This window comes from Bos indicus x Bos taurus, chromosome 22, assembly GCF_003369695.1.
Source record: "Bos indicus x Bos taurus breed Angus x Brahman F1 hybrid chromosome 22, Bos_hybrid_MaternalHap_v2.0, whole genome shotgun sequence".
NCBI lineage: Eukaryota > Metazoa > Chordata > Mammalia > Artiodactyla > Bovidae > Bos > Bos indicus x Bos taurus.
Window position 1 is genome coordinate 20085657 of NC_040097.1, and position 26308 is coordinate 20111964.

Here is a 26308-nt window from a genome sequence, read left to right on the forward strand (position 1 = left end):
TCAGGAAAAAAATATATATAGTCATTTCTATTTTTAAAAACGTAAAAAAAAAAGAAGAATGTAAAGTAAGGGTAAAGTTCAGGGATGGGGCAGAGAGTCAGAGAATGTATGCTGGTATCTATCGTGCATATGACCAAAATCCTATTCTTTGCACTCTGAAGATCAAAATGTTCACATCAAAATGGCTGCATCAAAATGTCCTGCTTCAGAACACACATCGAAAGAAAGGTCTCAGGGGCCCAGAAACATGACAAGCAGGAACAGAATGAAATTTAAGACAGTCCAATTAGGTTCTGAATGACAGCCAGGCAGATACATGATGACAAACAGTGCCCTTCCTTCCTCCGGAGACAGGTCTATTCTGAGCCCAGAGTGAGGAAAGGGAGTGCATGTTATCCAGGGGATTTCACCACTGTCCTTCTGGTCCCCAGTTATCACCAACTGAGAAGCTCACCCAGGGATTAGGAGGGGGAGAATAAAACAGGAAGCAGAAAACAGATTCTGATGGTATCAGTCAGAATCTCAGCAGACAGAAGTCACATTTGACTGCAACTTTGAAGACAATTAAATATAGGAACTCCTTTCAGAGGTGCAGGCAGGGTCCCAAGTTAAGGATGCTGAGCTACCTGGGACTACCTACCTGCAGCATGCACTCTTTACCTCCCTTAGCCTAAAAGAGCAGAGGGAGGCAATGTGGTGCCAGAGCCTCGTGAGATAAGTGAGGCTGCAGCTGCCACCAAGAGCGGGAGACGTGGAGGGAAAGGCAGGCTACAGAGAGAATGCCCTCCCACCTCTTTCTCTCTTTCTGTCACCTCATCTATTTCCAGGATCTCCCAGTGACTGAAACAAACCAGAAACTGCAGTCATGGCAGCCCAGGTGATACAGTCTACCGAGGTCAGTCTCCTGGGTCAAAGAGCGGGGAAGGGCAAGTTGTCTAATAGACTAGGAGGCAGAGGATGGAGAATTCCTCCCATGGAGTAGATAAGGTCTTCAAATCTGCAAAGAGAACTTAAGGCCATTTGATAAAATCTCTAATTCAGCTGGACCTACGGCCTCAGATCCTTAGTTAAAATGGGAATATTTCTAAGCATTTTACAGGTGGCCTGAGAACAAGTAATCAAAGATTGTTTTACAATTATATACACAGAACATTCCGTTAAGTAGTTCCGCCTGCTCAGACTTGGACTTGTAAATTAAAAACTTTTCTTCTACACAAAACACTTCCAAGTTACATGGACAGAAAAGTAGAGAAAGCTGGTTGTATTTTCCATGGGGCTTTAACCATCATTCTATTAAAGAAAAGTCAGAGTCAAGTTACCATGGGTGGAAACCCAACTCCAAGGACTGATGGGGAGGAGCATCACCTTGTGAGGCTATGGAATCCTTCTTCTGGCCAACTGGTCCCTGAAGGACTGACCTTTCCCTGCCCTCTGACGGGCAACTCCTATCACTGCTACCCTTACTCCCAGGGGCGTGCGGGACTGTTTTGGCTAGTGATGCCAATGCTGCTTCCTCCCACCAGGGGCTTTGCATCAAATGTGTCCTCTACACTTTACATGCTTCTCTCCATTCTCCTGCAAACTCCTACTTCCATCTCAATTCTCACTTCCCAAGGAAAGCTTTGCCAGCTTCCCTAATGAGCTCAAAAACCCCAAGGCACACTCCTGTAAGACCCAGAACGTGTTCTTCATGGAAGAACTTTCACATATTTTGGTATGACTCTGTCTTACCTGGCTGAATAGTTTCACATGGTAAGGACTGTGTGTGCCTTCATGTGCCATCATATTTTGGGGACCTTATGTACTGTCTGGCTCATGGGAGGCACCAATTATTGATGAATGAATGAGTCTTCACTACAAGAGAACATTCTTCCATTCAAGGAATAGTCTGAATTTTGTTTTATTCTTTTAATAACACAATATTGTAAGGTGTTTTTTTTTGTCCCCAAAACTAAATTACAGGGAACTCTCAATTAGCTGATAGTTTCTACCCCATTTTCTTATATCCTGTATAAGAAAATAACATTTAATGAGGTTTTAAAAAAAATGTTTAAATTATGCTTAAGATTCACATATATCCAACTTAATCTCATAGACTGTAATTTATATAACTGCTGTTTTAAGAAATTGCTTATAAGTACTCCAGAAAAGAAACAAAAAAACACATACCCTGGGTCCTATTTACTAATGCAGGAAGTTAACCACACAATTCTTTAAAGGTTTTTAAGAGGAGCTGAAACCCAAAGGACTTTAGAATTCTCAGTTAATCTAGAATGAGTGGATATATTCTGGATAAGTGAGGTTTTATTGGAACTTAAGCCCAGTTTTAAAAAAGGTCTTAAAACTTTTATTCTAATGGTAAGCAATAAATTCTTCTATGATTTCAATGCTTAAATGCCTCTTTTATGACTAACAAAATCGGTCACATTTCCATTTTGTTTTATATCCAATTCAGAATCTGTTTGTCACATGTGTCAGGAGCTATATATCCATGTATCCTGTGTGGTACCTTATTTATCTCTGAATCCCCACAAAGTTTAGTTGAGCGGACTGCACTTAGACATACTCAGAAAGGGCGCAGTGAATGAAGGACAAGAGAGCAGAAAAGGAAGCTGACATTTGCTGAACACATTACGTGGTAGCTGCTATGCAAGGAGTTTTACATAGCAATGACAAAGCTTAGTAAGTTTTATGTCAGGAAAGTGAAAGTCGCTCACTTGTGTCTGACTCTTTGCAACTCCATGGACTATACAGTCCATGGAATTCTCCAGGCCAGAATACTGGAGTGGGTAGCCTTTCCTTTCTCCAGGGGATCTTCCCAACCCAGGGATCAAACCCAGGTCTCCCACATTGCAGGCAGATTCTTTACCAGTTGAGCCACAAGGGAAGCCCAAGAATATTAGAGTGGGTGCTATGCTAATGCAGACTCTATACGTGATCTCATGCGATAAGGTACTTTGCCTAGACACAGAGAGATTAAGTAATTTGTTGAAGGCTACACAGACAGAACTGGGATTTCTTTCCAAGCTTTTAGCAGTGGTCGTTCTGCCTCCTCTTCCTGATCTATCTCATTTTATTCTTGACAATACAAGAAGCAGGAAGACAGTGCTCAAAATTCATCTTCAGACATGAAACCTTTACTATAAATGAAATGTTAAGTAGAGCTCAGTATCAGGCAGAATGAAAAAGAGCTGCTCTTAGCTTACCAGGTGATGAACCTAGAATGCTACCCAGCCTCTCCAAGTTCTGACACTGCATTTGAATAAGTTCTGGCAATCTCTGCAGCAAAATTTGGTAAACATTATAAATTAAGAAACTGGACTTGAAATACCAAGATTTCCCAAGGTTAATCATCTAATAAATCATGGAGCAGTAACTTAAACCTTGATTAACTTGACTCCAATGTTTATTTACACATGTGGACAGATGGATGTTGCATAATAGTGATTTTAAAACATTTAAAACTAACCCCAAGTTCTCCTTGTATTTGGACAATTTTCACACAGAGAAAGATTTGGAAGTTTACACATTGTTTCTAAGTTACCCAATATAAAATACACCAGAAGATATGATTTCTTTATTAAATGAATGATAAAGTGGCAAACACTTGGCAAAACCTCCTGACTATACCAAGTAAATCCTGGATCTAGGATCACAAATGCAAAAAGGTGTTTTGATGAAACCAGGCTACTTGTATTCTTCTTTCCATGTATATGCTATGCACATATAACCTTGCAGTCAGGCTTTTTTTAAAAAAGAAAAAATATATACATGCATGACCATAGTTTCCCACTACCTTTCCCAAGTAATGTCAGTTCTAGAACAACTTTGGGTTACAAATACAGTGTGAATACAGAAAATAGAAGCTTCAAAACCCTGTACTAGTCAAACTGCTATCCCTGCCCCTGTCTCTCCCCTTCCCAGCCTGGCTCTGCTTCACACTGAAAACCCGCAGTGGGGTGATGACCATGGTGATTTTCTCCTTCTCCGCACATCCCGCTTGCTGTTCCCTCACTTTACTGTCTATTACTCGGATTCTCCCAAGGCTGAAGAAACTAGAGGACAGGAGAGCTCTTCCTTGTGCAGCTTCTGTTACAAGCTGGCTCTGCTCTCTCTGAGTCTCTCCTGCCCAGGTATGTATCCAGGAGTCACGTCTATATCTGGCAGATAATGAGAGCTCGTGCTGAACTCTCCTGAGGGACTTTCCATGGACTCTGCAAAGGTTTCCCAGAGGCTCTAGGTTGTTGTTTGTGACCCTCTTCCTGTGGAGGAATCTGCCTTGGACCTAACCTATCAGTATACCTGTCAGGATACCTATCAGTATCCTATCCTTCCGTTACCATAATGAACTAGACTCACAGTGATTCCTCCTTGGCTCTCTCCTCTGCAGAGTACATATCTGGTCCCTAGGAAACACATATCTCATGCCCTGAACAAAAATTGGGAAAGCAGGCTAGTTCCCACACAACTGGCCAACCTGTCTTTGCCTTGTCTTTTGGATTTCCTAGGGTGAGTCAGACCCCAGTGTGTGGATCAATCTAAAGTCCTCAGGCTTGATTCAGACATTGGGCCTCCAGGTCCCCCAAATGCAAGAAGTACAATTCAGAGCTCTCTGATTAGTCCTCTTGATGACCTCCTCTGACCTTGATGTTACAAGACAGTACTCACTACTATTTCTCCCAAAAGGTGGTGACAACTCATTGCATGACCACAGGTCTCTCCAAAGAAACTTTGTCTCTAATCTCCTCTGGGCTCATATATTCAAAAGCCATGGGGCAGGCTCATGACAGTCTACATATGGAACGGTTGGTCTTTCAATAGCTAGTTCACAGGTGCCTCCGTGGAAACTGAGACAAGAAGAGACCCATTCTAACAGCCAGTTCCCTACCTGCCCATACATACATGTGTGTATATGATATTCTATATCATATACATAGTAACAATTTCAACTAGTTAAGGCTGATATAAGAGCCCTGCTGCTGCTGCTGCTAAGTCGCTTCAGTCGTGTCCAACTCTGTGCAACCCCATAGATGGCAGCCCACCTGGCTCCCCCATCCCTGGGATTCTCCAGCCAAGAACACTGGAGTGGGTTGCCATTTCCTTCTCCAATGCATGAGAGTGAAAAGTGAAAGTGAAGTCGCTCAGTCGTGTCTGACTCTTAGAGAACCCATGGACTATAGCCCACCAGGCTCCTCCAGCCATGGGATTTTCCAGGCAAGAGTACTGGAGTGGGGTGCCATTGCCTTCTCCAATAAGAGCCCTAGCACTCCCTAATTCAGTAGTAATCATCAGCTCTCACTGATCACTGCTGGTTTGGGTGATCACCATCATTATAAAAGATTGTATAACCAAAAGCATACCTTGAGAATTTTCCATTTCATACATTCTCAGATTAGAGAAAATAAAATCTATTTGAAATATGCAGACTTAAACTAACTTTGCAAAATATTCCTTATACATTAAATTACTCTCACATTACTAGCTGTCGGTGATATCCCTGATAGTGAGTGCCCAGGGCTTCCCTGGTGGCTCAGATGGTACAGTGTCTGCTGGCAATGAGGGAGACCCGGGTTTGATCCCTGGGTTGGGAAGATCCTCTGGAGGAGGAAATGGCAACCCATTCCAGTACTCTTGCCTGGAAAATCCCATGGGTGGAGGACCCCCAGTAGGCTACAGTCCATAGGGTCGCAGAGTCGTACATGACTGAGTGACTTTACTTTCTTTACATTTTTCAACTTTTACGAAAGCCCAGATGGTCAGAAAGAGCTTTACCAAATTTGGATCAAATTTTTAATAGAATGATTTTTAAATATTTTTTAAACAATCAGCTCAGAGTTATATTCTAAAAAGCTACTTAACAGTATTTGCAGCTAACAGAATATGCAATTACCAGAAAAATCTAGCGAAGTCCTAGTTCTTATATCCTAAGATGAGAAATAATGTGGGAAAACAATGTAAAAATTATATATCAGATCAGATCAGATCAGTCGCTCAGTCGTGTCCGACTCTGCAACCCCATGAATCGCAGCATGCCAGGCCTCCCTGTCCATCACCAACTCCCGGAGTTCACTGAGACTCACGTCCATCGAGTCAGTGATGCCATCCAGCCATCTCATCCTCTGTTGTCCTCTTCTCCTCCTGCCCCCAATCCCTCCCAGCATCAGAGTCTTTTCCAATGAGTCAACTCTTCGCATGAGGTGGCCAAAGTACTGGAGTTTCAGCTTTAGCATCATTCCTTCCAAAGAAATCCCAGGGCTGATCTCCTTCAGAATGGACTGGTTGGATCTCCTTGCAGTCCAAGTGACTCTCAAGAGTCTTCTTCATATATATATATATATATATATATATATATATATATATATATAAATCACAAAGTGAAAATGTGATATTAAATCTATTTTGTCCATGTCCATCTGAAAGCATTCTGTAAACTGCCTTAGTTTAAAAATAATAATTCTCTAATACACAGTTAAGTCAGATGTCTAACCATCATCCTTTATCTTGGGCTGAAAAATAAATTTTACATCTATTTACAGTAAAATATAAGGTACTTCCAGACTCAATCCCTTTTAAGAGTTTTTCCTTCTATATATACTCAAAGATCTACAACAACCAGATTAATGAGCCAAAAAGTACATTTTAAAAGATTCTCTAAGAGGATCTTATAAAAAGTAGAATTTGATTATGTGTTAGGAGAGGAAATTTCTTTAACCTAGAGGGAGTCAGCAAATGTGAAATCACAAAAAATATTGAGATTTTTGAAAGGAAAAATAATCTGAGAATCATCTCACCAATGATCTGAGAAGGAGGAGGGGTGAAATTACTTAATTACTCAGAGTAATGAAAGCTAGAGGGTAAAGATGGGGGGAAAACACATAAGATAACTGTTTCACTCGCTTCACTTGGCCTTGATTTACATCAGAACACTTTCTGCCCTGTATTACTCCAAACAATTTACCAAAAGGGAAAATATTCTTTCTAAGTAACCCAAAGCACAAGTAGCAACAACTGCAATGTTATCATACAGAAATTATGATGCTCTAGCTTATGTTTTAAATAGCTCAGAATTGCACATGCTCACGAAGTGGTCCTGGGTACAGCAGGAGCTCTTCATTTTAATGCAACACTGATTTTCCCAGCAATTTTCCTCTGCCACCTCATATCTTTCTTTCATAACCCTACGTGGTCCTCCATAGAAATATCCCTTTAACCATGAACACTCAGGAAAACAAACCCCCCTATACCCGTGGAAAGGCATGTGAAAGAGTCCAGTATCTTTACTTTCTGCAGAACCAGGCAAAAAATATTTCTTTCAGGGTCACCATCCAATTGAGCTGAGTGTTTTAATATTGATACTCTGCAGCAGGTAATTTAATTCGTTTTTAGGAAGGATGAGAATTAAAAGCAACACAAAGAGTAACAATGAATCAGGGGTTAGCATTTTCTCCAAAGTTAAAAACTTTAAATATAGACTCCTTAAATTAGAAAGGGCCTCAACACTGAGGAAATCATTTTGCAGAGGGAAGTGAAAGAAACTGGAAGTGATCTGTCTACAGTCTCCTAGAAGGAATGATTCTCTCACCCCAGTCAAGGGTTCTTTCCATGACCATGCTTTTTCCTTTGCCCTTTCCTTCTGCTTCTTAATCTCTCTGACAAATGCTCAAAGCATCATTTAAATTAGTCCCCTATTCAAAATAACAAGGACTTGCCAAAGGAAGGCCAAGTTTGAGATACAGATTCCAATGAACTACCTCTGATTCCTAGATCACTCAAGTCTTCCAGAAATTGACTCCAGCAGCATGTGTTATTTATTTATACTCAACCCTTTTTCCATAAACAACTTGATATGTTTGCAGAAATATATAAAATGCAACCAGCTAAAAATGAATACAATGGGGAAATTATCACAAAGTGGGGGGAAAGAAAAGGATAAAGCTAGCCTGTTAAAAGCTAGGATCTCGTGGAAAGGACAAGTATTGATATTCCAAAAGAAATCTCCTGGAGAAAGTGTCTTACACCAAGAAAGTAACTTTTATAACTGGTGGCTTGTAGCAAATATCATAAGCAATGCAACAACAGTGACATATCAGAGGGACTTCCCTGGCAGTCCAGTGGTTAGGACTCCAGCCTTTGAATGCACACGGGTGTGGGTTCAATCCCTAGTTGGGGAGCTAAGATCCTACATGCCTCATGGCCAAAAGACCAAAACATAAAACACAAGTAATATTGTAACAAATTCAATAAAGACAAAAAAATTAGTGACCCACTAGAAATAAGTTGTGGGTTGAAATGAAATGTTAATAAGAGTTTGTGAGTAGGGATGAGGCAGAGATTTGTCTTTTAATGTCTTAGTATGCAGGAGCCTGGTAGGCTGCCGTCTATGGGGTCGCACAGAGTCGGACACGACGGAAGCGACTTAGCAGCAGCAGCAGCATGCAGGTTTTGGGTTTCTGAAGTACATCATTCCTGAGCCTTGCAAGGTTAGAAAGAAAAAAAACTGAAATGAGAAGAAAGAGGAGAAAATTACAGAGTAGGGGGAGACAGAGGAAACAATGACAGGTTGATGTCAACCTAGGCATCATTTGTTAAAGAATCAAAAATAATTTATAGCATAATTGGAGGCTCAAATTCATACATCACCTGAATTCAGTTGCACTTTCGCTATGTTATAATGCAATATAGTGTAAATCAATTGTCTCAGAATTTAAAATTAGAGCCCAATTACCTGTGTAAGGGAATCATAAATCCAACTTGTATTTTTCTAACAGGGTTAACAACTCATGATGCCCGCTTAAAATCGAGAAAATCAATTTTCTGAGCTTAAGAGCAATTGTGTGTTGGTATTTTTTTCACCCTGGTCTACAGCCTCAGGTTGAAAGGCTGAGGGTAACGAATATAGTGATTGGGGGAGGGTAGGAGTCTCAAGTAAAGATAACACAGAGCATTGAATATGTTCAAAACACCAACCATATGCAGGAAAAACAGGAGCAGGGGCACTTACGTGTAACAGGCAGTCAGAACCTGGACACCTGCTATTCGGCGAAGGAGTAAAGGCAAAACACTCCTACTGTGTTTCCAGTTCAGCAAAAATTTCCCTAGGGCTAAAGAGGAAGATGAAATACTAAGTAAGGGCAGAGCTTGCACTCCTGCTAAGAGCATAACAGACCCAGGCCTGCCTGACTGAGGTCACACTTGCATGAAACCCAGAGAGTCCCCTCCCAGAGGGGTTTGCTGGCCTTCTCTTTTACTGAAAACATCTGAGGGAACACTGTGTGGAGAGCAGAGGGCAGTGGAATAAAGCTTCGGTGATGGAGGCAGAAGCATCAGTAGGAACAGCCTTCAAGGAGGATGGTTCAGCACCGTGGGTGCCTATTCATATATCCTCCGTGCCCACCCATGATATCACACATACATGTATCTACATTCTGACACCGAAATTCCATCTCCATGAAATTCTGCTTGAGAAACAATTGAACCAGGTTGCACACATATACATACAAGGTTCCTCATTGCAGTGTTGCTTCTAAGAAGTTGGAAGCAGACTAAAAATGCATCAAGGGGAATAATTTAAGTAAATTTAAGCAATTTAATGATGTACGTAAATTTAAGCATTTCACCCTACAGGGCAATACTATGCTGGAAATGCAGATGGTGATGTAACATTCTATGGACACGGCACACTGTAAGATAACATTACAAAAGAGTGGTACTAGATATATTGATTTTGAATGTTGTGTATGTGTGCACAAGTGAAACAGACAGTCTGAGAGAAAATACCTTCACATGTTAGTTAAGGTCATTACTGTGTGGTGGAATGCTAAATCATATTTATTTTTCAAAAAACTTCTCCTGTGGGGTTGGATTTTTGAGTTTTAATTTTACAAAAATGGTAGGTATTCCTTTAATAATCTGAAAAAAACGACTATAACAGTTTCTATTTTGGATTTTTTTTATTAATAAGGAGGACAAGAGGAAGAGTAGCAATATACAGAAAAGGCAAAAGCCCACATGGCCCACGAGGCTTTCCCTGAACAAAGCACTAGCACCATTCCCAAAAAAGATTTCTGTTTTTACACAAAATTCCACTGACTATGCATATTATTGAGGAGGGGAAACAAATGCACCAAAACAAATCATCTGTCTACCTTACCTTTGTATTCCATAGGTAAAAATACCCCAGTCTGTACTATGCTTCTGAGATAGCAAATGATGTCCCTCCAAGACCCAAAATACAGCTAGAAATCTCAGCAATTGTGCCTTTTACACCGGGCTTATTAGTGTCTCTGTTTTTACAAATGGACATGTAAATCTATTACTTCACAAAGCCAAAGTGCTCTTTTTAAAGCACAGAAAATAGCACAGTAACATATCAGTAGAACGCATGCTTCTCACTGAGTCATTTCTGTATTTTAGTTTCACCTGCTCTATGCCAGGGTAAGATATCTGCAAACTCATAGCAAAAGAATTATAAGGACCTTTGAGACCATCCAATGCAATGCTCTCATTTTTCACAAGAAAAAACTCAGAACAGTCACCAAGTGAGTCAGTCAGGACTAAAACTGAGGGTCGGCCTCACAGTCTCCTGTTTTATCACTTCATCTCCAATTCCAGTCAAAGGTACAACTGTGTTTCCCCTTTCTAGAGAATCTGAATATTTTTGTAGCTAATGTTGACATAAATCAGACTTTGTGAGATAAAGAAACAGAGAGAAAAGCAGCAAACCTAACATAATACACCAGCTAGCTTTTCCAGATATATCTGAGAGATAGTTTCAAAAATGGAAAACACTCCATACACTGCTTTATACAATCCACTCTTGATTCTGTGATAGAAAAAGGTGAAGAGTTCACATGGAAAAGCCATCTGGGTCATTTGGTGACATTTTTAAAAGGTTTACTTTCAGACATGCATGATTTAAAGTGTTTTTCCAAGCATATTCAGTATAAAACACCCGGAAAATACAACAAAACATTAATGAGTAGAGAAAGAAAATATATCACACTATTCTACCAACAAAAGACAACCACAGTTAAAATTTCAGCATAGTTCCTTCTTGTTTTTTTTTCCTTTTCAAATGGTTGATACCTTAATATATATGTCATTTCTAGATTTGCTTTTCACCTAAATTACATCTAAGCATTTAAATAGTTGAGTAACAGCTATTTGTAAACATCCTTTTAATGTATGGACTGTATTCCATGGTATAGATATGCCAAATTTTACATTTTTTTCTGTATGTTGCATCATTTAGAGTTTTGCTATTATACATAATGTTATAATGAGCATTTTGAAAAATAAACCTCCATCTTAACCTTTGATTGTTTTCTTAATTTTAATTCCTAAAGTGGGGAATCAGTAGGTTAAGTATTATAAACATTTTAAAGTACCTGAAAGTTGGTACCAAATTTTCTTGTTTGTACCAAAGGTATATAAAAGTATTCATCTTATTGTGCTTTCCCAATAATATCATATTTTAAAATCTTTGTTAATCTTACCCTATTTTAATTTGAATCTGTCATTGAACAGCATCATATATTTTTTACAAATTGTGTTTCTAATTTGGAACATCTACTCTTGAGGTCTTTGCCCATTTATCTACTGAGTAAGAAGGGAAACATTTTTATTGAAGATATCCGATTATGTTTTCTTTAGTAAATAAAATAAAATACAACTTTTAAGCAAGTTAATAGCCTTTCTGAATTCACTAAAGCCTAACAAAACAAAACGCCTTGTTATATCAGTTAAGAGACATAGAGAAAATAGCAGAACACTTTTTTTTCCCCCATAAGTATATGTTCTATGGGCTCCATTTAGTAAGTGATATGTTTATGCAACTTTGTGTGACTGCTGATCAAGCATCAGATTAACAAACTGTTGAAAATAAAATGAAAAGCTGGAGGATGTGGCTTATGAAAAATCACTTTTTAATAAAAGAATGTGCTCTGGTTCACACTGGTGGACTAAGAAAATCCATTTTACCTCCTTTCTCACCCAAAGTTATTTCTAAATGATACGAAAGGAGCACAGAAGTGTTAACCCATAACCACAGAGAGAATGGGAAGAAGCCGTTAGAAGGTGAGTGATTTCAATAAAAGTCTGTTGACTTAGAAGCCACAGCAAAGGAAACCACGACTTAAAAGGGGGTTTCAGCAAAGGAGAGAGCATACCGCCTACCACTACCCCAGAAAACTCAATTCTCAGAAATAGTGAGTAAACCAGAGAGTGGAAAAGCTGAACAGAGGGTTACAAATTACAAGTCAGCATGCTACTGCTACTGCTAAGTCACTTCAGTCCTGCCCGACTCTGTGCGACCCCATAGATGGCAGCCCACCAGGCTCCCCTGTCCCTGTGATGCTCCAGGCAAGAACACTGGAGTGGGTTGCCATTTCCTTCTCCGATGCATGAAAGTGAAAAGTGAAAGTGAAGTCCTGTCCGACTCTTAGCGACCCCATGGCCTGCAGCCTACCAGGCTCCTCCGTCCATGGGATTTTCCAGGCAACAAGTCAGTATACATAACTTAGAATTCCCAGCCTCCTGGCTCTCTAGGTGGGTTAACCTAAAGCCACCACTAGGTTTAAGGCAGTAAACATTTGTCTGGGCAGAAGTTAGACCATTATCATGGGTGTTAAAACCTCACTCTGGCAAGTCAAGCTCCTCCCCACCCCATTCCCATGCACACACTCTAAACTTGGACCCTTTAAGCATGCCATTTACAAGACCCATCCACCTTCTGAGGGTTTGCAAACAGCCCTTATATTGCCTTATTCTTTTACATATAACTACAGATCACCAGAAATCTAACATGCCAAGAAAGGCCAACATAGAAAATAAAAGGAGCAAGCAAAATAGCGGAAAACACGACATCATGGAAATATGACAACTTAGGGAAAAAAGATAAAAACTTAAAAGAAAATCAGGGACTTGCCTGGTGGTCCAGTGGTTAAGAATCCAACTAGGATTCATACCCGGTCAGTGAACCAAGATACTATATGAGGTGGAGCAACTAAGCCCCAGTTCTACAGCTACTGAGACTGTGTGCTCCAGAGCTTATGTGCCAAAAACTAAAGTCCTTGCCAGCTGCAAGGAAAGATCCCACATGACACAAAGGAAAACCCGCTGTGACAACTAAGCTCCAGCACAGCCTAAATAAATAAATATTTTTAAAAAATAATAAGTATTTTAAAATAAATATTTTTAAAATTAATGAAATCAGTTAATATATTTTTAAAAATAATAGAATAAATAAATAAAATCTTTTTAATATCCTCAAGAATCACTTGAGGAGATATGGTAACTGAAATAAAACCAAAGTTATGTTTAAAAGGAAAAATCAGATAAAAAGAAGGATCCCTCAGGAATTATGTTCTTGTGCTCAGTCGCTCAGTCATGTCCAACTCTTTGCTACCCTTTGGAATGTAGCCCACCAGGCTCTTCTATCCATGGGATTTTTCAGGCAAGAATATGGGAATAGGTCGCCATTTCCTCCTCCTGGGGATCTTTCCAACTCAGGGATCAAACCCCTGTCTCCTATGTCTCTTGCATTGCAGGCAGATTCTTTACCCGATGACCCATGATTACCTAAGCAAAAAATTCAATAGACAGCTTAACGACAAACTTAGAGAAATCTCCTAGAATATGTATTAAATGTACAATATGTGAGGAAAAAAATAAGATATATAGATGATTGATCCATGAGATCTAGGTGGGGACTAATGGAAGTTTCAGATGAGAAAAACAAAACTGGAGGGCAAGAAATTACAGAAAATTTCCCTGAGCTAACGGGAGGCATGCATCTTCAAAATACAGGAATCTAGTCAATGTCAAGGAGAATGAATTGTAAAGTGTTAGAAAACTGAGGTTAAAGAGAAATTCCTAATAGCCTCCTAAAAATACTCCCACTCCTCCCAGAAAAGGTAGCCTATAGAAAAGGAAGGATCAGAATAAGAGCAGAATCAACAGTAGTAGTGTTGGATGCTAACAGACAGTAGTGAAGAGCTAGAAAACAACCCAACTAAATGAGAGAAATGGAGATCTCATGAGAAAGAGGGAGAAACACAGAATAGAAAGTCCAAATATGGGTGGCTTCCCTGTTGGCGCTAGTGGTAAAGAAACCGCCTGTCAATGCAGGAGACATGCATTCAGTCCCTGGGTCAGGAAGATCTCCTGGAGAAGGAAATGGCAACCCACTCCAGTATTCTTCTCTGGAGAATTCCATGGACAGACGAGTCTGGCTACAGTCTATACTGCTGCATAGAGTCGGACACGACTGAAGTGACTTAGCACAGCACAAATTTTGGAAAACCTGAAGATATGAGAGAGGCATGCACTCAGGAAAGGCAAGAGGACATCAGAAATCCCAGGAATATCAAGCACATGTAAGCTTATAAGAAAGACTTAAAAGATATATTACACACACTAGAAGACGGCTTGATTTTGACAAAATGACAAAGAAAAAGAATCCATTTGAACCTGACTCAAGACACAGGCTCCTCTGTGTATCACAGCAGTTGTGACACTGAATCATAGAAACCACTTGAGTTGGTAGTAAATAATTTAGCCAAGTCCTAATGATGCAAATCCTTTTCATTACCTACAATTTTGGAAAAATCACAAAGAAAGACCACGCTGGTGACAAAGCAAAAGTAAATTAAATTTGATAATGCAAAAATAATGGTATAGTTGAATGAGAACTGAAAGTGAAAGAGGGAAAAGAATAGTGAAGAAAGGGGTATGAGCACTCATACCTCATCTATGGTGAGAAGGTAAGGATGCTGACTAGCTGACAGACCTTGTGTCAGTGTGACCTTGAAGTGTCAAGACCAAAGATATGGAAGCAGTCTGAGTGTGTGTCAACAGATGAATGGATAAAGAAGATGTGAGATACATGCACACACACAATGGGATACTGCTGCTGCTGCTGCTGAGTCGCTTCAGTCGCGTCCAACTCTGTGCGACCCCATAGACAGCAGCCCACCGGGCTCCCCCGTCCCTGGGATTCTCCAGGCAAGAACACTGGAGTGGGTTGCCATTTCCTCCTCCAATGCATGAAAGTGAAAAGTGAAGTCACTCGCCGACTCTTCGCCACCCCATGGACTGAAGCCTTCCAGACTCCTCCATCCACGGATTTTGCAGGCAAGAGTACTGGAGTGAGGTGCCATTGCCTTCTCCGCAATAGGATCCTACTCAGCCATAAAAAGAATGAAAGTTTTGCCTTTTACAACAACATGGAGGGACTCGAAGGGTATTGTGGTAAGTGCAACAAGTCAGACGGAGAAAGAGAAATACTGTATGATATCACTTACATGTGGAATACAAAAAATAAAACAAGCTAGTGAATATAACAAAAATGAGACAGATACAGAGAACAAACAGTGGTTACAGGAAATAAGAGGTACAAACTATTATGTATAAAATAAGCTATTAATACAAGGATATATTGTATAATAAGGCAATATATCCGACATTTTATAATAACCATAAGAGAAGGGGACTTCCCAAGTGGCTTAGTGGTAAAGAATCTGCCTGCCAACGCAGGAGACAGAGGAGATGCAGGTTCCATTCCTGGGTCAGTTAGATCTTCTAGAGTAGGAAATGCCCACCCACACCAGTATTCTTGCCTGGAAAATCCCATGGACAGAGGAGCCTGGCAGGCTGCAGTCCATGGGGTCGCGACGAGTCTGACACGACTGAGCACTCACACCCTCCTGCATAAACGGAGTATAAACTTTAAAAGTTGTGAATCACTATACTGCACACCTACAACACATAATATGGTATATCAACTATACTTCAATTTAAAAATACATAAAGTTTAAAAATTAGAAGTTTTTAAAAGTTGGAAGAGCAATGGAAGTTGCATATAATATCCTGTTATTAGTGGGAAAATGTGAAAAGGTGATAAATAAGATAAATTTTCTTTCTTAGAAGAAAATCAGTATATAGCATCTGAAATTGATAAAAGATTAATTAGAAATATGGAGATAAAACCAGGAATGGATTACAGAGGGTGCTCAGTGGTAAAGAATCTGCCTGTAATGCAGGAGACCCGGGTTTGATCCCTGAGTCAGGAAGATCCCTTGGAGAAGGGAATGGCTACCCACTCCGGTATTTTTGCCTGGAGAATCCCATGGACAGAGGATCCTGGTGGGTTAGAGCCCACAGGGTCGCAAAGAGTCAGACACGACTGAGGGACTATCACTTTCACTTCATTTAGGTAGGGCAATAAGAAGGGAAAGGGTAGCATTAGGAACTGTCCATTTTCATTATAAGTGTTTCTGAACTATTTGATTCGTAAACTATGCGCTGGTTGTTGCTTTCATAAAAGCAAAACAAAAAAGAAAGTCATAAAAGGAGCAAGTGCACTATGTCAAGCTCTTTTACTAAAAACAAAAATAAATAATTGAACCTGGATGAAATTGTTGCTTCTGAGTGTCTGGACAACTCTGGAGAAATAGTGAGTTTTGTATAACTGGATTTATTTACAACAAGAAGGGAGCAAAGGCAGTGCACAGAGATGAGACACAATGTTTTTTTCCAACAGAACAACTGAGCATTCGGACTTAATGACAGGATGACATTCTGAGGTTTGGAGGGTAAGCACATCCTCTTCATTATCAAATCAAAGATTTTCCAGTATCAAAAGGGACCCTTCTCTCCATACTGGATTGTCCCTATACACAACCCCTCTCCCCTCACCCTACAGGTCCCGTCACGAGCTTAAATAAAGATGAAAACTGAACAAAAAGTTTCCTAGTGCAATTGCATCTTCTCTAATTTTCTCAAGATTGCTGCCTCCTGGCTGTTTCATATAATATCCCCAAAATGTATACCAAGTACATATTTTAATACCTAGCTAGGTACATTTCCCAGAATGTATTTTTAAATAGGCTGGTTGTGGGAAGGCTGGCAAGATACTAGTGATTCGATGTTGGGGCTACCACGCCCATATGTCTTAAAGGCCTGGCATCCACATTATTCAGAAAAGCCTGGGTAACATTACTGCACCCTGTGTTCACAGAGTTGGTTGGTTCTGGGTTCAATTACAATCGCTAGCAGTTTAAATGATAGCTGCTGTGCTATAACCTAAAATAAATTGCTTTTCTCAAGAAGCCATGTAAGCCTTTGCACTGCAACTTAGCAGAGCTGCTGGTTTTATCTCATCTGAAATTCAAACAGTGTACAAAAGCTGGGCCTCTGAACTCCTGTTTTTACATTGAGTGGCATTCTTCTACATTCCAGGGTATTCTCTCCCAAACTTCTACCCTGGAGCTAGATTTATGGGAAAGCAATGTTTCATTTTTTAATGCAAAAAATCATCATTTCGGTTTTGTTTTTCTATTTAAATCTCACACTTTGCCTGGGTTCTTTTGAGAGAACTGTACTACTGGAGGCAAGATTTGTTCTTCTCATTTTGATGGCTGGAAAGCTTATCTGCCACTATGGGCAAAGACAAGTGTGGGGACATCAGCACGCAAATGAATGCAGGTAACTCTGTGTGCATGCTGCTGCTGCTAAGTCGCTTCAGTCGTGTCCAACTCTGTGCGACCCCATAGACGGCAGCCCACCAGGCTCCTCCATCCGTGGGATTTTCCAGGCAAGAGCACTGGAGTGGGGTGCCATCGCCTTCTCCAGCATGCATGCTAAGTCACCTCAAGTCATGTCTGACTCTTTGAGATGCTATGGACTGTAGCCCTCCAGGCTCCTCTATCCATGGGAATTCTCCAGGCAAGAATACTGGAGTGTGTTGCCATGCCCTCCCCCAGGGGATCTCCCCGACCCAGGGATCAAACCCATATCTCTTATGTCTCCTGTATTGGCAGGTGGATTCTTTACCACTAGCACCATCTGGGAAGCCCAGGCACTCTGTACAAATATATCCCCTTTCCTTCTCTTCATGGGAAAAGGAAACAGTCAGTGTTCAGAACCTGAAGTAGAAATTCTGCCTTTTCCCACCCTCACTTACCCGTGAGTTTTGCCCAAAAGTCCATGGACTCAAGCTCACCAATATTCCCCTGAGCACATTCAGACCAGTGCCGCTGAAGGGATACACAGCTGCCTCAGCATTCCTCTGACAGAGATGACTTCTGGTGCCTCAGACGCCTTTCCACAAAGGCAATTAGAAAAGTTCCCAGCGTTCACCACATTCTTCAGATTTAACAAGGCAACATAATTAACGCTGCTGTTTTTCTGCCAGTCAACAAGAGAAAGTTGCCCTTCCAAGAGATGTTTTTCATGTTTACAAAAATAATCCATTAATATGTTTCCCTTTCAGATGTTTTCCTTCTACTGAGACTGAAAGAGCTTGGTTTGGGGTGTGCTATATGGTGTGTGCTCAGCAGCTTTTCTCTGAAAGGGGAAACTTCTTCATGTCCATCAAAAAGAACAAGCAGGACAAAAGGCAAAAGAGCAAGATGAACACTTTAGACCAGATTGAAACAGAACCACTGTGAAGGCAGGGAAGATCGATTTCTATCACATGCGTGGAGCCATGCCAAGGGGGAAAATGGAATGCCCCTCATGTGAATCCCGCAGTTCTGTGGTATGAATTCTTTGAACTTTGATAATCAGAGATTTAAGTATATTGGTTCTCCACCACGATCCTTATGGGGGAACTAGGAAATGGTGTGTGTGGTGGGCGACAGTGGTAGGGGGGTGATGTTCCAATGTCCCTGTAATTGAGGGCAATACTGATATCTGGAGGACATTCTAAATGTTGCTAAAAGTTCTGCAGTGTGTTATCTCCACACAGCATAGAACAGAACTGCCTAGAATGCCAATAGATCCCCTTTGGAAACACTGACCGCAGTCGAGAAGGCAAGATGAGCTGACTGCCTGGGTCCTGTGTTTTCTCATTTTGCAAACCCTGGGCTCCTGGCAGATAATCACTAACTGATAGAATCAACTAGCGGTTTAAAGAAGGCAAGTCACTTATTAAGTCAACAAATACGTATTAAATTCCTGCTGCTTACAGCACAATTTATACAATACATAGACCATAATTGGCCCTCTAACGAAGCCCGAAGTGTCATTTTCTCCATAACGGCCTTCCTCATGACCTCAACTAAAACTAATCTCTCGGTAAAGAGAGAAAATAACTTATTAGGGTTGTAGATGCTGGAACCAAAAATTCTTGGGTTCTAATCCAGATTCTGCCACTGACTAGGCTTGTGACTTTGGACTAGTTGCTTAATCTGTGTCTTGGTTTCCTGGAAAGTGGGAATAACATTGCTGCTTGGGGACAAAATGGAATTAATAATGATATAAAGTCATGAGAACAGTACCTGACACATAGTAAGTGCTCAAAATTATATGTATTCTTACATATAATTTTTTAAAAGAGTTTTATAGACATAATTTTAATGGAAAAATGATTGAGCTAATTACAGATTCATATGCAATTGTAAAAAATAAATCATATCCTGTGTATATTTTATCCAGTTTCCTCCAGTGGTAATACTCTTCAAAACCATAGTATAATAGCACTACCAGGATACTGACATTAATACAATATACCAATCTTATTTAGAATTCTCCAAATCCCAGTTTTACTTGTACTCATTTCATTGTGTGTGTCTGTATATGTATCAAGTTCAAAACAATTTTATAACCTGTGAATCCACCACAGTCAAGATACTGAGCAGATCTAACACCACACAAAGATCCTTCATCTTGAGCTTTTATGACCTCACCCACCTTTCACTTCCCCTCCCTCAGCTCCATCCCTAAACCCTGGCAATCCCTAGCCTGTCCTCCATTTCTAAAACTTTGTAATTTAAATATATCACTTAAATGGAATCATAAGGTATATAATTTCATCACTTGTATGTGGAATCTAAAATATGATTCAAATGGACTTATTTAGAAAACAGAAACAGACTCACAACATAGAAAACAATCTTACGGTTACTAAAGGGGAAAGCAGGGAGGGACAAATTAGGAATTTGGAACTAGCAGATACAAAGTACTATATATAAAAACAGATAAACAAAAAGGCCCTACTGTGTGGAACAGGAAACTATATTCAATATCTTGTAATAACCTATAAATGAAAAAGAATGTATATATGTATATGTATATACATGTATATACATATGTAGGAATGTATATACATGTATATATATATACACATGTATATATATATATGTATACGCATACATATATATATATATATCTGAAACACCTTGTTATCTATCAGAAACACAAAAACTGTAAATCAACTATACTTCAATCTTTAAAAATCGAAAAACAGAAACCCTAAACGTAAAATACGTAATTTACTGAGAATGGCTTTTTTCACTCAACACAGCTCTCTGAAGAATCACCCAAGTTGTTGACTGTACCGGTAGTTCATTCATTTTGACTGCTGAGTAGAATTCCATGGGTACCACAGTTTATTTAACCACTCATCTGTTAGAAACATCTGGGTTACTTCCAGATTTTGGCTATTATGAATGAAGCTGTTATGAACAATTATGTAACAAGTTTTTATGTGAACATGAATTTTCATTTCTCTGAAATCAGTGCTCGAGAGTGCAATTGCTGGGTCATATGGTAGCTGTATGTTTAGTTTTGTGAGAAACTGCCAGATTGTTTCCCAGAGCGGCTGTGTCATTTTACATCCCTGCTAACAACATATGAGTGAATAGTTTCTCTGCATCCTCACCAATATTTGGTGTTGTCATTATTTTTTATTTTAGCTATTCTGACAGATGTGAAGCCATAGCTCATTATAGTTTTAATTTGTATTTCTCTGATGGCTGCTGCTGGTGCTAAGTCGCTTCAGTCGTGTCCGACTCTGTGCAACCCCGTAGACGGCCTCCTACCAGGCTCCTCTGTCCCTGAGATGGCTAGTGATGTGGAATATCTTGTAGTGGGCTTATTTTCCATCTGTACATCTTCCTCAGTGAAATGACTATTCATATCTTGTGCCTATTTTCTAATTAATTGCTTGCTTTTTATTTTTGAGTTTTAGGAGTTCTTTACATATTCTAGATACTAGTCCTTTATGGAATATGTGGTTTGCAAATATTTCTTCCAGCTTAGAGACTGTCTTTCTATTCTCTTCACATGGCTTTCACAGAGAAAAGTTTTCATTTTTTTGAAGTCCAATCTATCTATTGTTCCTTTTATAGATTTATGTTTTTGGTGTGAAGTCTATGAATTCTATGCCTAGAATGAGATCCCAAGACCTAGACTCACATCTCTTATGCATATATGTCTAATATTTTTTGTAATTTTACCCTGTACATTTAAGTCTGTAACCCATCTGAGTTAGTTTCTGTATAAGGTATACATTTAGATCAATGTTTTTATTTGTTTTTTGCCAATGGATGTCTAATTGTCCAACATCATTTCTTTTTTAAAAGCCTGGGTTTCCTCCATTGAGTTGCCTTTGCACCTTTGCAAAAAATCATTCGAGCACGTGTGACGATCTATTTCTGGATCCTCCATTGTGTTCCATTCTGTCCTCTGCCAATATCTTATTGGCTTCATTACTATGGCTATATAGGTAGCTTTAATATTGGATAGAGTGATTCCTCCTACTTTATCATTCTATGCCATGATATAGCCCAGTTGGTAAAGAATCTGCCTGCAATGCAGGAGACCCTCATTGGATTCCTGGGTTGGGAAGATCCCCTGGGGAAGGGACAGGCTACCCACTCCAGTATTCTTGGGCTTCTCTTAAGGTTCAGTTGGTAAAGAATCTGCCTGCAGTGCGGGAGACCTGGGTTTGATCCCTGGGTTGGGAAGATCCCATAGAAAAGGAAAAGGCTACCCACTCCAGTATTCTGGCCTGGAAAATTCCATGGACTGTATAGTCTATGGGGTCACAAAGAGTCAGACACAACTAGATGACTTTCACTTTCACATGATTGCTTTAGCTATTATAGGGCCTGTATCTTCACATATAAATTTTAGAATAAGCTGGTAGGAATTTTTTTAGGAATTGCATTAAACCTTGGATTAATTTGGGGAGAACTTATATCTGTACTATGTTGAGACTTCCAACATGTATTGGAAGTTCTTGGATTTCTTTTACCAGCATTTTGCAATTTTCAGCAAGAACAAATCCTGAGTGAATTTTGATAAGTGTGTATATAATATTTCATTTTCTTTGTAACTACTCTAAATTGTATTGTGTTTAAATTTTTGGTTTCTGCATGTTTACTGTTAGCATATGGACATACAATTAATTTGTGGATTAACTGCTGAACCCACTTATTAGTTCTGGGAGTTTTTGTTTTTGTTGCAGATTCCTAGAGATTTTCTAGGTAGGAAATTCTGTCATGTGAAAATAGAGCTAGTTTTATGCATTCCTTTCCAATCTGAATGCTTCCTCCTTTCTATGACTACAGTGGCCAGAACTTCCAGTACCATATAAAACAGAAGTAATGAGAGTGAACATCCTTGCTGTGTTCCCAGTCTTGGATTCTCTTTATCAAGTTGAGGTAATTCACCTCTATTCCTAAATTGCCAACAATTGTTATTATAAGTGATTGTTGGATTTTGTCAAATGCTTGTTCTGAGTTAATAGATATGATCATATCATTTTTTTTCTTCAGCTTATCGATATGGTAGATTACCGTGATTCATTTTCAAGTGCTCAACCATCCTTGAATACCAGTGTTAAATCCCACTTGGTCATGGTACATAATTCTTTTTACACATTGTTGGATTTCATTTGCTAATATTTTCTTGAGTATTTCTGTGTTAAAGTTCACAACAGATATTGGACTGGAATATCTTTATGTGGTCTTTTAGGAAGTGTTCCTACCTTTTCTATTTTCCTAGATTATGTAAAATTGATATTAATTCTTCTCAAAACATTTGGTGGACTTCTCCAGTGAAACAATGTGTTCCTAGAGAATTCTTTGTGGGGAGAATTTTAAATGTTATCTCAATTTTTTAAATGGTTACTCAGGATGTCCATTTCATCCTGGCTAAATTTAGCTGGTTCATAGTTTATGAAAAATTGATCCTTTTCTTCTAAGTAGTTGACTATATGAAAATGAAGTATCTTGAACATAGTGGGTTTGCCCTATGGATGAATAAATGAATGAATGAATACTTATGTGTATTTTCTTTGGGTCTGTACAATGGAGCAGACCTACCAGTTAAGCGCACACCCCTGCAAATGAACACAGGAGAAACAGGTAAAATCTCGCTTAATGTGATTTACCAAAACGTGGCTCAGAACATAGGCTCACCTGGTCGTCGGCTCACTCAGGTCATCACACTAATTTTTCTGCTTCCTGCAGATTAGAAAATGAGGTAATGCTGGGGCAGACCTCCTCACTATTACTTCCTTTATTACTCCCTTCAAGCCTGTACCCTGAACACACATACGCACACACTTCAAGCATCCAATTTTTCAGAGAAGGTAGGAAGTCAGAAAGGGAAATATGTCACATTTTCTTTCTAGAAATGAAACTACCACATCTCCAATAAAAAATGAGTAGGAAACACAGATACCTAATAACAAATACCACAGAACAATATTGCTGGGAAACCCCAATTTTTAGAGCTCATAGAAACATCACTAAGGAGTGCATGTAAGAGACAGAGGGCCCCAGGCAGGCCATGCAGTGGAATGTAAGGCCAGGTCCCACTGAGGCTCAGAAGTAGGAGTGATGAAATAGCAAGCAAGAAGAGACCTTAGGCAATTGAGTTCTTCCACTGAGCAGGAAAGGTTTAAAAACAAAGGCTTTAGGAAGGAAAAGGCTAGATGCTGGACTTCCCATTTAACTACTGGAATCATGCATTGTCACCAAGCAGTATGATCTCTTGGCCTTTTAAGATCTTTAGGCACTCATATCTCATATTTACTGCACATGTGTATCTCTGTTTCGGTTTTGATTTTTTGAGAAACAGAAGTTTACTTTTAATGGAGTCAAATCCACGATGCTTTTCTTTTGTGATCTTTTCTTTTTGCCTCTCTCACTGTCATTGGGATAAACATTCATTTCCTTTCTAGCTTTCTAATGATTAATTTTATACATGTATTGCCTTAATCCAGCTGGAATTAATTTCAGGCTATAGTGCATGGGAGACTATAGTTCTTCCAAATTGACTGCATTCTTTTTTTTTAACTGATTGATAAGTAAAAAATAAAACTTAGTTTCTGGTGCAGTGAATGGGCCCTCAGGTAGAAAACCAAGGCCTACTTCAAGACTTAACTTCTTTCAAAGTCCTGCGTTGTCTGATAGTCAACTCCTAGAAATAGTTGCCTCATATATTTAATCTAATTTTATAGCTCTTCATGACAGATGGTCAAGACTGGCACCAGACACTTCATTGCAGCTATGCAGAAATCCTTAATTCTCTAAAACGGCACCCCACTCCAGTACTTTTGCCTGGAGAATCCCATGGATGGAGGAGCCTGGTAGGCTATAGTCCATGGGGTGGCTAAGAGTCAGACACGACTGAGCGACTTCACTTTCACTTTTCACTTTCATGCATTGGAGAAGGAAATGGCAACCCACTCCAGTGTTCTTGCCTGGAGAATCCCAGGGACAGAGGAGCTAGTGGGCTGCCGTCTATGGGGTCGCACAGAGTCGGACACGACTGAGGTGACTTAGCAGCAGCAGCAACTGACTTTGAAAACTAAAATGCATTACTATCTTTCCTCACTACCATCTCCGTCACCTGAATATTACAAATGATCCTCTTTCCCTGACCACCCACTGCTATACAGTGCACATGAATGATGGATAATACTTCTCAGGTGAATTACCCAGGCTTCCTTTTCTCACTCCTTTCCCCATATTCTTGAATATCTGATTGACAGTCAATGTCTCTGCCTCAGGAACGGAGGAAGCCCAATAAAGGGAGAAGGGAAGCTCAAATTACTCCATAATTTTTCTTTTCAAAAACTCTGAACATCAACTGGGTATGGTAAGTTTGACAATTAGATATGGATATTACATAAAAATTTCAGTTTCTCTAACTCACCAGCTTCCAGCAGCATCACCATAGTTAGCCCTTTCCCAAAGGTAGTAATAATTATGTATTTATGTATTGGTTGTACCTCTATGCAATAAACCCTCTATACCTTCATATGAGGATTCAACCAAACACAGATTGAAAATATTTTTCAAAAATTCCAGAAACTCCAAAGAGCAAAATATGAATTTGCCGCACATCCACAACTATTTACATAGCATTTACATTGTACTTACAACAGTTTACATAGCATTTACATTGTATTAGGGATTATATCTAGTGCGTGCCTGCTCAGTGACTCAGTTGTGTCAGACTCTTTCGGACCCCAGGGACTGTAGCCCACCAGGCTCCTCTGTCCATGGGATTCTTCAGGCAAAAATATTGGAGTGGGTTGTCATTTCCTCCTCCAGGGGATCTTCCCAACTCAGGGAATTAATTCATGTCTCCTGCCTTGGCAGGCAGATTCTTATACCACTGAGCCACCTGGGAAGCCTGTAAGTAATCTAGAGACGATTTAATGTCTAAGAGAGGCTTGTGGAGGTTGTATGCAAATACTGTCCCGTTTTTCATAGGGGACTTGAACACTCATGGATTTTGGTATCTGAGTGGGGTGTCCTGGAACAGATCTCCCACTGATACCAAGGGAGTATAGGCAGCAGGTTACACTCTTTACCAATGAGCTGCATCTATCTCTGTGATAAAATCTGATCTCAGCTTATCAAAGAGCTTATCAAGACCAACAGCATTTAGTAATGACACTGCCTTCCAAACGTGTCTGTTTTAGAATAAACTTTCTTTGTACCATTTTTAGCTTCTACGTGTTTGAATAAAGGTAAGCTCACAGCTAAATGAACCCTGAGAAAGCAGTTTCAAATAAGTAAGATTAAGCAGTGTTCTTTATTAGAAGTAAAGGAAGACAATTGTTTAGGAATGTTCAAGGATTACTCTGCTTCTTTTCAACTCTTTATTGATTTTATCTTAAAGGTAAAACATAGTACCTGGCTTGGGCTTTAAATACAGATAAACAATCTAAATAGGCTGCAGTTAAGCACGTCATTCTTCAAAGATCACCTCAGAAAAGAGAAAGTGGCTCCCAACTTGTCACAAATCAAATACATTTAAGAAAAGCAAATGTGAATAGCAGGTAAGGATGGGGGTCAGGGAGAAGTAGATTAGGCACTTCAGATGGGCCCTTTCAGAAAGTTTTGCTGAGATATTTTGAAATGGCTCATATATCTACCTGGCCAAAGTGGTATCATTTCTTAAGTGTATCAATGACTGTGCATTAGTAAATTATAGCTTCACCTCAAGTTCACTTTTACAAGGTGTATTGACCATGTTTATTTTTACTATGTATATTTGACAA

General features: G+C 39.6%; 1 protein-coding gene across 6 annotated transcripts in view; it reads right to left on the bottom strand.

Moving 5' to 3' along the window:
* Positions 1 to 26308, bottom strand: part of FHIT (fragile histidine triad) — a 1526080-nt gene that overhangs the window by 924887 nt on the left and 574885 nt on the right. The window contains exon 4 of one of the 6 annotated variants that reach the window (XM_027523188.1): positions 9002 to 9101. The exons of the other annotated variants lie outside the window; for them this stretch is intronic. The gene's annotated coding sequence lies outside the window, so the exon portion shown is untranslated. The remainder of the gene's footprint in view (positions 1 to 9001; positions 9102 to 26308) is intronic. 6 annotated transcript variants of the gene reach the window in all.